This window comes from Aquarana catesbeiana, linkage group LG07 (assembly GCF_042186555.1).
Source record: "Aquarana catesbeiana isolate 2022-GZ linkage group LG07, ASM4218655v1, whole genome shotgun sequence".
NCBI lineage: Eukaryota > Metazoa > Chordata > Amphibia > Anura > Ranidae > Aquarana > Aquarana catesbeiana.
Window position 1 is genome coordinate 299573764 of NC_133330.1, and position 12021 is coordinate 299585784.

Sequence of the window (12021 nt, forward strand, 5' to 3'; positions counted from 1 at the left end):
GAGTCAAATGAGCCACCTGATAGTAATGAAATAGGTCAAGCAATCCCAGGCCTACCTGATTTTTCGGGTAAAATAGAATTTTTTTTAGAAAAACTGTGCCCTTTATTGCCCCAGATATAGTGAATCACTTTTGCTTGAAAACGATCTAGCACAGCTCTAGGAACAGGGATAGGTAGAGACCTAAAGAAATATGATACATGATAAATTATGTAAGGACCACTGTTGGAGGTCTGTCTCCAGTTTATGTAATGGGGGGAGGTAGTTAAATTTGTATAAGGAGTCTTTATTGGGCATCAGCTCTATCCCTAAGTAGGGAACATAGGTAGGGCTCCAAATGAAAGGGAAGTGATCCTTAAGGTGATCAACCAAGGCTGGGGGAACCGAGACATTCAGTGCCATAGACTTGGACATATTAACTTCCAACCCTGGCACCTTGCCAAAGTCTCGAAGCAGACAGAGAACCTTGGGCGTTGAGGTTAGTGGAGTGGTTAAGAGCAGCGTCTCACAGTTGGGTTTGAGTTTATGTGCCTTACAAAGGGATTGTAACTCAGGGACTAGTTTCTTCAGATCTAACCGGTGCTCCCTCTTAATCTGGGTCAATATTTGGATAATTTTCCCCCGTATGGTGGCTTTATGGGACTCCAATAATGTAGAGGGATTGACATCCTAAGTGCCATTGCGTTGAAAGTATTCACGCAAAGCATGGTCAATTTCAGTGCACCTAAGCGGGTCACTAAGTAGGGATTCATTCAGCCGCCATAGAAAGAGCCCACCTGACCTTGAGGCAGAGAGAGAACCAGACAGACCATGGAGTGGTCAGCCCAGGCCAACTCCCTTATGTGTGTTCCATGTATAAGTGGAACCCCCACTAGAGATAAAAATATGGTCAATTCTGGCATATGTGGTGTGCAGACCGGAGTATTGTGTATAATCTCTACTCGTGGGGTGAGTTTTTCTCCAAATGCCAACCAGACCAAGGGCATGAAGAATTTTAGAAAATTTTAAACTCACCTTAGTGAGCCATTTAAGCTGAGTGGTGGCCAGCCTAGATCTGTCCAGCCCCAGGTCCAAGGCGAGATTAGAGTTCCCCCCTGAAGATCTCAAAATCCTCTTTTCTAAATGTTTAAATAATACATTTTGTACGTTTTATATCTTTGGCTTGTGTCTTGTAAAGTTCCTTGGGCATTTCTTTTTTTGTACTTATAATATATAATATGCAATATGATAAATGTTTGCTTTTGGGCTTAGCACCACTTGAATGTAATACAGTTGATTTACTAAAGGCAAATAGACTTTGCACTTTGAAAAGTTCATTAGCCCTCTGCAAGTGCAGTTGCTTCAGAGCTTAGTAAATGAGGTAAGGCTTCACTTTACAAAGAATACCCAATCACATGCAAGAAAAAAAAACTGCATTTTTGTTTGTACATGATTGGATGATGGAAGTCAGCAGAGCTTTTGCTCATTTACTAAGCTCTGGTGCAACTGCACTTTGCATAGTGCACAATCTATTTGCCTTTAGTAAACCAACCCCAAAATGTTTCATTTCCAGGTCATGTAACCTGAAGCCAATATGTAGGTCATGTGACAAGAAGCAGCTCTGCATTGTGGACTTGTGGTTATTCAGGTCTTATTTCACTTGGGTAAACATATATGTGTTAAACGGAAGTTTTAACATTTACCCTAAATTCATCTTCAAAGCTGAACACTGGGCATTCTCTCATAAATTGTTAAAATGCCTCCTTCCTTTCCCAGCTGATAAAGATAAAATGCTTGTTTTGTCTAGGAGATGAGATAAGGCAGAGCGCAGTGGTCCTCTTCTCATAAGTACCAGAATATGGATAGTCACTGCTACGTCAATCCTATACAATGCAAGACTAGCAGTGCTTGCTGATCCTGGATTAAAAATGATGCCATTGGTGAGGGCCAGCAACTAGTTGAAGACCAACAAAACAAGAAGAGTGGCTTTGGGGGACCAGATATCACAACCAGAACCAATGGGGGTGAAGACCACAGTACCCTGGATTAAGGTAATACTTTGTTTTACATAATCACCTAGAAAAAAACATTACATCCTCAACCGTGGGGGCATTCTAATAATTTAGCAAATACCCAGAGGTAGGTACCCTTTAGAAACTTTAGAAACTTTAATAGGTCCTTTGTTTATTTACGGCTCAGCAAAATTTGTGATTGTGCTAAGAATCTTATTAACTTCTTTAAAAAAGTGTTTTTTGGAGATGACTATTCCTGTGTGATTTAATACTCTCAATCTGCTCCATAAGGCTCACTATTCATTGGAATTACTGGAAGTTAGTGGCCTTCTGCCAAATAAATATAGAAGTTTGTGCTTGGCAGTGTGTCTGCTAATTACCGCTATGAAATATTTATACAGGCATTTACAAACAAAACACTAATTTAATCAATTTTTTTTTTTAATCTGCAACTTAGCAAAACAGGACATGTAACAACTGCTGAGAAAGAGAATTTAAAAGAAGAAAGAAAATAAAACAAATTCTGGTTTATTTCCGTTTCAGCTGTAGTTTCCACAAATTATGTCCTCTTATATATTTTTTTTTTCATAATTTGTCAAACTTATTGAGGGAAACTGTTTAATAAATGCTCTGTTTTTCCTTAATGCTGTCTTTGGAATTCTCCCAATGCAGTTCCGGACTCCAAAAACAAGAATTACACATTCATTTTGCCCTGGCAGAATATAACCGTTTTACAGGTGTAATTACTGCAACATCTTAATAAGACAAGTAGTTTGAACGAAAATTAGACAATTTTGAAATCCAGTATGTTTTGGAGAGAATGTTTTTGAACTTTGGAACATTTTGAAGAATTCTAATTTTTAACGTAGTAAGGGGAGAGGGGAAAAATTTGGGACTTTAAATTAAACACACGGACTATATGCGTCTCCATCCCTGATACAATGTATATAAAACAGAACAGTTGGAACTTTATATGAGGTAAAAACAGTGAGGCTAAGAAAAGAGTAATTTGGAAAATGTATAAATATTTATTATCAAAGGAACACATAATGCCATATATATATATATACATGAATTTACATATAGTGTGTTGTCAATCATGCTTGAGAATAAAAATTCCTAACATAATAGCACAATATATTAAGTGGTGTGGGTAAATATCCCCCAAGATCTACCGTTGCTTGAAAGAGAAGGTGGTATAATAATATGAGAATAGTTGAAAGACTTAAAAACATCCATATGGAAACAAGATGCATCCTGTAAAGCCCAACATGTTTCGTTGATCAACCACTTCCTCAGGGGCAGGTGCATTCATTTATATGAAAAAGTATAAAGGTAAAGCCAATATAGTCTAATGAATAACAATAAAAAAATAATACTCATAATACAGTGGGGTAAAAAAGTATTTAGTCAGCCACCAATTGTGCAAGTTCTCCCACTTAAAAAGATGAGAGAGGCCTGTAAATTGTCATCATAGGTATACCTCAACTATGAGAGACAAAATGTGGAAACAAATCCAGACAATCACACTGTCTAATTTTTAAAAGAATTTATTTGCAAATTATGGTGGAAAATAAGTATTTTGTCAATATCAAAAGTTCATCTCAATACTTTGTTATATGTCCTTTGTTGGCAATGACAGAGATCAAACGTTTTCTGTAAGTCTTCACAAGGTTGTCACACACTGTTGCTGGTATGTTGGCTCATTCCTCCATGCAGATCTCCTCTAGAGCAGTGATGTTTTGGGGCTGTTGCTGGGCAACGCGGACTTTCAACTCCCTCCAAAAGTTTTCTATGGGGTTGAGATCTGGAGACTGGCTAGGCCACTCCAGGACCTTGAAATGCTTCTTACGAAGCCACTCCTTTGTTGCCTGGGTGGTGTGTTTGGAATCATTGTCATGCTGAAAGACCCAGCCACGTTTCATCTTCAATGCCCTTGCTGATGGGAGGCGGTTTGCACTCAAAATCTCACGATACATGGCCCCATTCATTCTTTCATATACACGGATCAGTCGTCCTGTTCCCTTTGCAGAGAAACAGCCCCAAAGCATGATGTTGCCACCCCCATGCTTCACAGTAGGTATGGTGTTCTTTGGTTGCAACTCAACATTCTCTCTCCTCCAAACACAACGAGTTGTGTTTCTACCACACAGTTCTACTTTGGTTTCATCTGGCCATATGACATTCTCACAATCCTCTTCTGGATCATCCAAATGCTCTCTAGCAAACCTCAGACGGGCCCGGACATGTACTGGCTTAACCGCCTGACATCCGGCTGCAGCCGAATGACGGCTACAGCGCGAATGTCAGTTCCCGGGAGGCCGTCATATGACGGCCTCCCCTTTCCTCGCTCCCCGTGCGCGCTCACGAGCGTGCAATGGGGAAATTCTGTGTTGGCCGTGTCCCTTGGACACAGCCAATCACAGATCGCTGTAAATGGCCAATCACAGCGGCCATTTACAGCGCGATCGCCATGGCCAATGAGCGATGATCTCAAATGTAAGCATTTGAGATCATCGCTCATTGCCGGCTCTCTCCTCACACAGAGACAGCGTGTGAGGAGAGAGAGAAACTGTCAGCGATCTGTGAGTTTTCAATAACGTTTATACAGTGCCTACAGTGCCCACAGTGTCCACAGTGCCCATCAGTACAGTGCCCCATCAGTACAGTGCACCATCAGTACAGTGCCCACCTGTGCCAATCGAAGCCCACCTGTGCCAATCGGTGCCCACTTGTGCCAATCGGTGCCCACTTGTGCCAATCAGTGCCCACCTGTCTGCCCAGCGGTGATCAGTGTCCATGTGCACATCTGCACAATCAGTGCCCACCTGTGCCACCTCATCAGTGCCCACCTGTGCCACCTCATCAGTGCTCACCTGTGCCAATCAGTGCCCATCTGTGCTGCCTCAGTGCACATCTGTGCAATCAGTGCACATCTGTGCCGCCTCATCAGTGCCCATCTGTGCTGCTCCATCTGTGCCGCCCCATCTGTGCCGCTCCATCTGTGCCGCTCCATCTGTGCCGCCCCGTCAGTGCCCAGCTGTGCCACCTCATCAGTGCACATCTGTGCCACCTCAGTGCACATCTGTTCCACCTCATCAGTGCCCACCTGTGCCACCTCATCAGTGCCCACCTGTGCCGCCTCATCAGTGCCCACCAGTGCCACCTCATCTGTGCACATCTGCACATCTGTTCCACCTCATCAGTGCACATCTGTTCCACCTTATCAGTGCACATCTGTTCCACCTCATCAGTGCACATCTGTTCCACTTCATCAGTGCCCCTCTGTGCCACCTCAGTGCCCATCTGTGCTCATCAGTGCCGCCTCATCAGTGCCCATCAGTGCAGGCTTAGCAACCATGTCCAAAAGAAGCTTTTCCGCCGAGGAGGTGTACCAAATACTGTCCCAGGCCGACGAGAGCAACGGGGAGCTCTCTTTTTCGGATTCCCTTTCCAACTCCGATTCTGAGTCGGACATAAATTATGAGCCAGTCCTCAGTAGTGGAACACTGAGTGACTCAGAGGAGGAAGATATTCGGCCCGCCAAACGAAGGCGTTCTGGTGGGGAGGCAGTGGCATCTACCAGCACGGCAGTGCCATCCACCAGCACGGCATTCCCATCCACCAGCACCGCAGTGCCATCCACCAGCTCCGCAGTGCCATCCACCAGCACCGCAGTGCCTCGGCAAGAAAGGCCAAGGACCCATGCCAGCCTTCCCTATGCCCTGCAGAACCCCTTGTGGCTTCCTCCTAATTCAGGAGAAGCCAACATTCCCCCTTTCACTGCCCAGCCAGGAGTCCAGGTGAACACGGAGAATTTTTCCCCAATAGATTTTTTTAATTAAATTTTTACCGAGGACATGCTGTCAAATATTGTGGCCCAGTGCAACCTTTATGCACAGCAATTTATTTTGAATAATCCAACGTCCTACTATGCCCGTCCCTATGAGTGGAGAGACCTAACGGTGGAGGAGTTGAAGGTTTTTTTAGAGCTCACATTTAATATGGGACTCACAAAAAAAAACACTTTGATGTCCTATTGGTCAACCCACCCCCTCCACCACATGCCAGTATTCTCCAAGGTAATGCCCAGAAACAGATACCTCATGATATTGAGGTTTCTTCATTTCAATGACAATACCCAGTGCCCTCCCCGAAATGACCCAAACTATGACAGACTTTTCAAAATTCGGCCATTTTTAAATTAATTTTTTGCACTATTCCCCCTGCTGTTTACCCCGGACCAAAACATATATGTGGATGAGTCCCTTGTTAAGTTTAGTGGCAGGCTTAAAATAAAACAATATATTCCCAGTAAAAGGGCCCGCTATGGGGTGAAGGTATACAAATTATGTGACCGAGTCACAGGTTACATGTATGCCTTCAAAGTGTACGAAGGGAAGGACACCCAGCTGCAACCCCCCAATTGCCCAGACTACTTGGGATCAAGCGGGAAAATTGTTTGGGACCTCACATACCCCCTACTGGAGAAAGGCTACCACCTGTATGTAGACAACTTCTACACATCTCTGCCCCTGTTCCACAACCTCATCGGAAGAAGACGCCTGAATGTGGTACCGTAAAAAAGAATCGGAAGGGCTTTCCTCAAAGTCTGGTCAATAAGAAATTGAGAAAAGGAGAAACGGCAAGTCTACGAAACAACAAGATTTTGGCAGTGAAGTGGAGAGACAAAAGAGATGTGTACATGTTGTCTTCAATCCACGATAATACCTTCATGGAAATCCCCAGAAGAAATGGCCCCATACAGAAACCTAAATGCATCTATGATTATAATTTGTTTATGGGGTGAGTCGACTTGAATGACCAGATGCTGGAACCGTACCTTGCTACAAGACGGACATACTATTGGTATAAGAAAGTCGCAATTTATTTTTTTCATTTGGCCATATACAATTCATATGTCATTTATCGTAACTCCACCCAAAACCCCAAACGCTTCCTTGGCTACCAGGAGGAAGTTTTCACTGCCCTTATATTCCCGAACGGCCCCCCAGAAAATATCCGATCAGATGTTCTAAGTTGACTCTCCGAACGCCACTTTCCCGATAAAATCCCTCCCAAACCAACAGGCCAACGACGGCAAAAAAAATGTAAGGTGTGTACCAGAGCAGGATTCAGAAGAGACACATCTTTTTATTGTGCACAATGTCCTTCTGAACCAGGCCTCTGCATAGGTGAATGTTTTCGCCGTTACCATACTTCACTAAATTATTAGTGAAGTATGGTAAATGTAAGCCTCCGTTCCTGCAATTTACCCTCACACCCCTTATGCCACTGCCTCCTCTGTAACTGACCCTGGCTTGTTATTTGACAACGCTTCTGCCTAACGATTCTGTACATACCTCTGCCTGATCTGGAACTGACCCTGGACTGTTATTCGACCATGCTTCTGCCTAACGATTCTGTACATACATCTGCCTGATCTGGAACTGACCTTGGACTGTTTGACCTTGATATTTGCCTGCCTCTTGGACTGATCTAGTACCCTGATACTGGACTAGTGGGATTCAACACAGGGGTCTCACATATGTGAGGGGCTCCAGAATTGTTTTTCTGGATGAAGAAAACAATTTTTTTTGTTTTCTCAATCCTAGATTAGGGTCTGGAGACTCGGAGGCTTCAAAGAGATTTGGGTGGGAGAAGCCTCTACCCCTGTCCCCATTCTGTCCTGAACGAGGCCCTACTTCTGCCTGTAGGACTTTATATGGACAGTAACCCTGCCTGCTGCCTGGACAATTGTGTTCGCCGCTGCTGACCAAGTCCCTGCCTGCTGCCTGGACCAGTGCTATCCTCCTGTGTACAACTGCGCTACTACAACCAGAGGTAATCTTTTGTTTACGCTTTGCTCAGCATAATGTATTTTGGGGTGTAATTCTTGGTATATGCATGCTATGTGTCCCTGGAACACCTGACGGTGTTCCTTGCATGTTGGATCTCTGTATGTGGCCAGGCTGTGGAGAAGTCTCACACATGTGGTATCGCCATACTCAGGAGGAGTAGCAGAATGTATTTTGGGGTGTCATTTTTGCTATCCAAATGCTATGTGTTGGAAATATCTTATAAACGGACAACTTTGTGTAAAAAAAAAAAAAAATGCGTTTTCATTTTTTTTCCACATTTTTCAAAAACTTCTGGAAAAAAATGAACTGTTCAAAAGACTCATTATGCCTCATAGATTATACGTTGGGGTGTTAGCTTTCCAAAATGGGGTCATTTTGTGGGTGTTTCCATTGTCCTGGTGCTCCAGGGCCTTCAAAAGTGTAATAGGTGGTTGAGAAATGTGATGTGTAATTTATGCTCCTAGAACACCTGATGGTGCTCCATGCATGTTGGGCCTCTGTATGTGGCCAGGCAGTGAAAAAGTCCCACACATGTGGTATCGTAATACTCAGGAGGAGTAGCAGAATGTATTTTGGGGTGTCATTTTTGCTATCTAAATGCTATGTGTTGGAAATATCTTATAAATGGACAACTTTGTGTAAAAAAAATGCGTTTTCATTTTTTTTCCACATTTTTCAAAAACTTCTGGAAAAAAATGAACCATTCAAAAGACTAATTATGCCTCATAGATTATACGTTGGGGTGTAAGCTTTCCAAAATGGGGTCATTTTGTGGGTGTTTCCATTGTCCCGGTGCTCCAGGGCCTTCAAAAGTGTAATAGGTGGTTGAGAAATGTGATGTGTAATTTATGCTCCTAGAACACCTGATGGTGCTCCATGCATGTTGGGCCTCTGTATGTGGCCAGGCAGTGAAAAAGTCACACACAGCAGAATGTATTTTGGGGTGTCATTTGTGGTATACACATGCCATGTGAGAGAAATAAGCTATTACAATGACAATTTTGTGGGGAAAAAAAAAATCTCAATTTTGCAAAGAATTGTGGGAAAAAAATACAACTTCAAATAACTCACCATGCCTCTAACTAAATACATTGAAATGTCTACTTTCCAAAAAGGGGTTATTTGGAGGGCATTTGTACTTTCCTGGCTTGTTAGGGTCTCAGGAAATGAGATAGGCCACCAGTACATCAGATGTGATAATTTTTTTATGATTTGCACCATAGCTTGTAGACTCTAAAACTTTCACACAGACCAAATAATTTCCGCAAATTTTTGGTTATTTTTTACCAAAGATATGTAAAAGGATAAATTGTGGCCAAAATTTAATCACAGAAATTAAGAAAAATTTGTTTTTTTTCAAAATTTTCGGTCTTTTTTCATTTATAGCGCAAAAAATAAAAAACCCAGAGGTGATCAAATACCACCAAAATAAAGCCCTATTTGTATGAAAAAAAGGACAAAAAATCATTTGGGTACAGTGTTGCATGACTGAGTAATTGTCATTTAAAGTGTGAGAGCACTGAAATCTGAAAATTGGTCTGGATAGGAGGTGGGTTTAAGTGCCCAGTAAGCAAGTGGTTAAGCAGGGGGACACGTCTGGCACTGCAGGATCTGAGTCCCTGGTGGCGTAGTGGGTTACTGATGGTAGCCTTTGTTACGTTGGTCCCAGCTCTCTGCAGGTCATTCACTAGGTCCTCCTGTGTGGTTCTGGGATTTTTGCTCACCGTTCTTGTGACCATTTTGACCCCACCGGGTGAGATCTTGCGTGGAGCCCCAGATCGAGGGAGATTATCAGTGGTCTTGTATGTCTTCCATTTTCTAATTATTGCTTCCACAGTTGATTTCTTCACACCAAGCTGCTTGCCTATTGCAGATTCAGTCTTCCCAGCCTGGTGCAGGGCTAAAATTTTGTTTCTGGTGTCCTTCGACGGCTCTTTGGTCTTCACCATAGTGGAGTTTGGAGTGTGACTGTTTGAGGTTGTGGACAGGTGTCTTTTATACTGATAACAAGTTCAAACAGGTGCCATTAATACAGGTAATGAGTGGAGGACAGAGGAGCCTCTTAAAGAAGATACAGGTCTGTGAGAGCCAGAAATCTTGCTTGTTTGTAGGTGACCAAATACTTATTTTCCACCATAATTTGCAAATAAATTCTTTCAAAAATCAGACAATGTGATTGGATTTGTTCCCACATTTTGTCTCTCATAGTTGAGGTATACCTATGATGACAATTACAGGCCTCTCTCATCTTTTTAAGTGGGAGAACTTGCACAATTGGCGGCTGACTAAATACTTTTTGCCCCACTGTATATAGAAGAAGGGAATCATCCATTCTTCATATACTCACATTTCAACGCAGTCAAAAACCTATGGGGCTGGAACCCGAAGGCTGTCCGAGAGGTCTATCATGGGAACTGTGGGAGGGTTGGCCATGGAGAAAATGAGCAGAAAAATAATTTCCAAACCAAGGGAAAGACAGAATGTCCAAAAGTGTGTGTGGGCTCCATTTCTATGTAATGCAAAAAGGAAAATGGCTATAAATAATTACTGTGATAAAAAAAGGGGAAAGGAACAGAAAGTAGGAGCCGACACCATAATAATAAGAAAAATAAAAATAAAATATAAATGAAACTAAAAAATGAAAATAGAAATAAAAATGGTGAAAAGGGTAATAGGCGTGTGAGGGAAGAACCATGAAAACAATTGCCTGAAATGTGGCATTAAGCCAAAACTGTCAGGAAGCCAGAAGTGTATGAAGGGCGTTCTAGAAACCTAAAGAGGAAACAATTTGCAAAAAATGACCTTCTGGGGCTGCAGTGAACAAGTGATCCAGTCTAAACACACGGTGTGTGCTGCCATTATGAAATGGATAGCATCAGAGGGTGGTGTTAAGTACGCTCAAAGACCTGACAGGTCCCTCCCAGTGTCACACCTGTGTGACACAGTGACAGGAGGAGAGGTGTCCCCACCCGAACATCATAAGCCGCTCATGGAGATCTTGGGGAATATTGTCCCACACCACTTAATATACTGTGCTATTATGTTAGGAATTTTCTTCTCAAGCATGATTGACAACACACTATATGTAAATTCATGTATGTGTATATGGCATTATGTGTTGCTTTGATAATAAACATTTATACATTTTCCAAATGACTCTTTTCTTAGCCTCACTGTTTTTACCTCATATAAAGTCCCAACTGTTCTGTTTTAGTGTGAGTCGACTTCATGAGCAACATTTTCCCTATAACATTCCCCCCACAGAATCCGGAAGAAGGCGCCAAAAGAGATGTTGTGTATGCGCAAATGGAGGAGTTAGAAGAGATACAAGTTATTGTCCCCAATGTCCCTCCCAACCTGGCCTGTGTATCGGTGATTGCTTCAGAAATTATCACACATCCATCAGATATTAGTTTCCCTTATTAGTAACAGACTGCCATTTCCCCATTTCAATTACCTGTGTGGATCATTTGCCTGCTACCATGTTTCTACCTTCCATGTTAACTGACCCTGGCCTATTTACGACAATGTCTTTGCCTGCCGTTTTAACCACGTTTCTGACTTCCATGTGCACCAAATTCAGCCTGTTTACCGACGATGCCTTTGCATGCTGTTTTAACCACGTTTCTGACTTCCACGTGCACCGACCTTGGCCTGTTAAATTGACCATGTTTTTGCCTGCTACTTGGACTGATCTTTTGCCCTTCTACTTCAGCACACAGGGGTCTCACATATGTGAGGGGCTTCAGAATAGCGTTCTGAGTAGAGAAAATCAGTTTTTGGTTTTCTGTGTTCCCAGAACAGGGTCTGGTGGGAGAAGCCTCTACCCATGTCCCCCTGGCCCTAAGCTTGATGGTCCTTCCTGCTGCCTGGACCAATACTTTGGCTGTGCTGACCATATTGCTTCCTGTAATGACCCAGGACTTTATGGACTGTGTTTCTTTCTGCTGCTTGGACCAATACTTTGGCTGTGTTGACCATATCTCTGCCTGCTGCCTCTACTGACTATGGACAGTTTTTCTGCCTGGACATCTCTGCCTGCTACCTGGACCAATGCTTTGGCTGTGCTGACAGTATCTCTGCCTGTACTAACTATAGACAGAATTCCTGCCCGCCGCCTGGATGATTGCTTTTGCTGTCGCAGACCACATCCCTGCCTGCTGCCTAGGCCG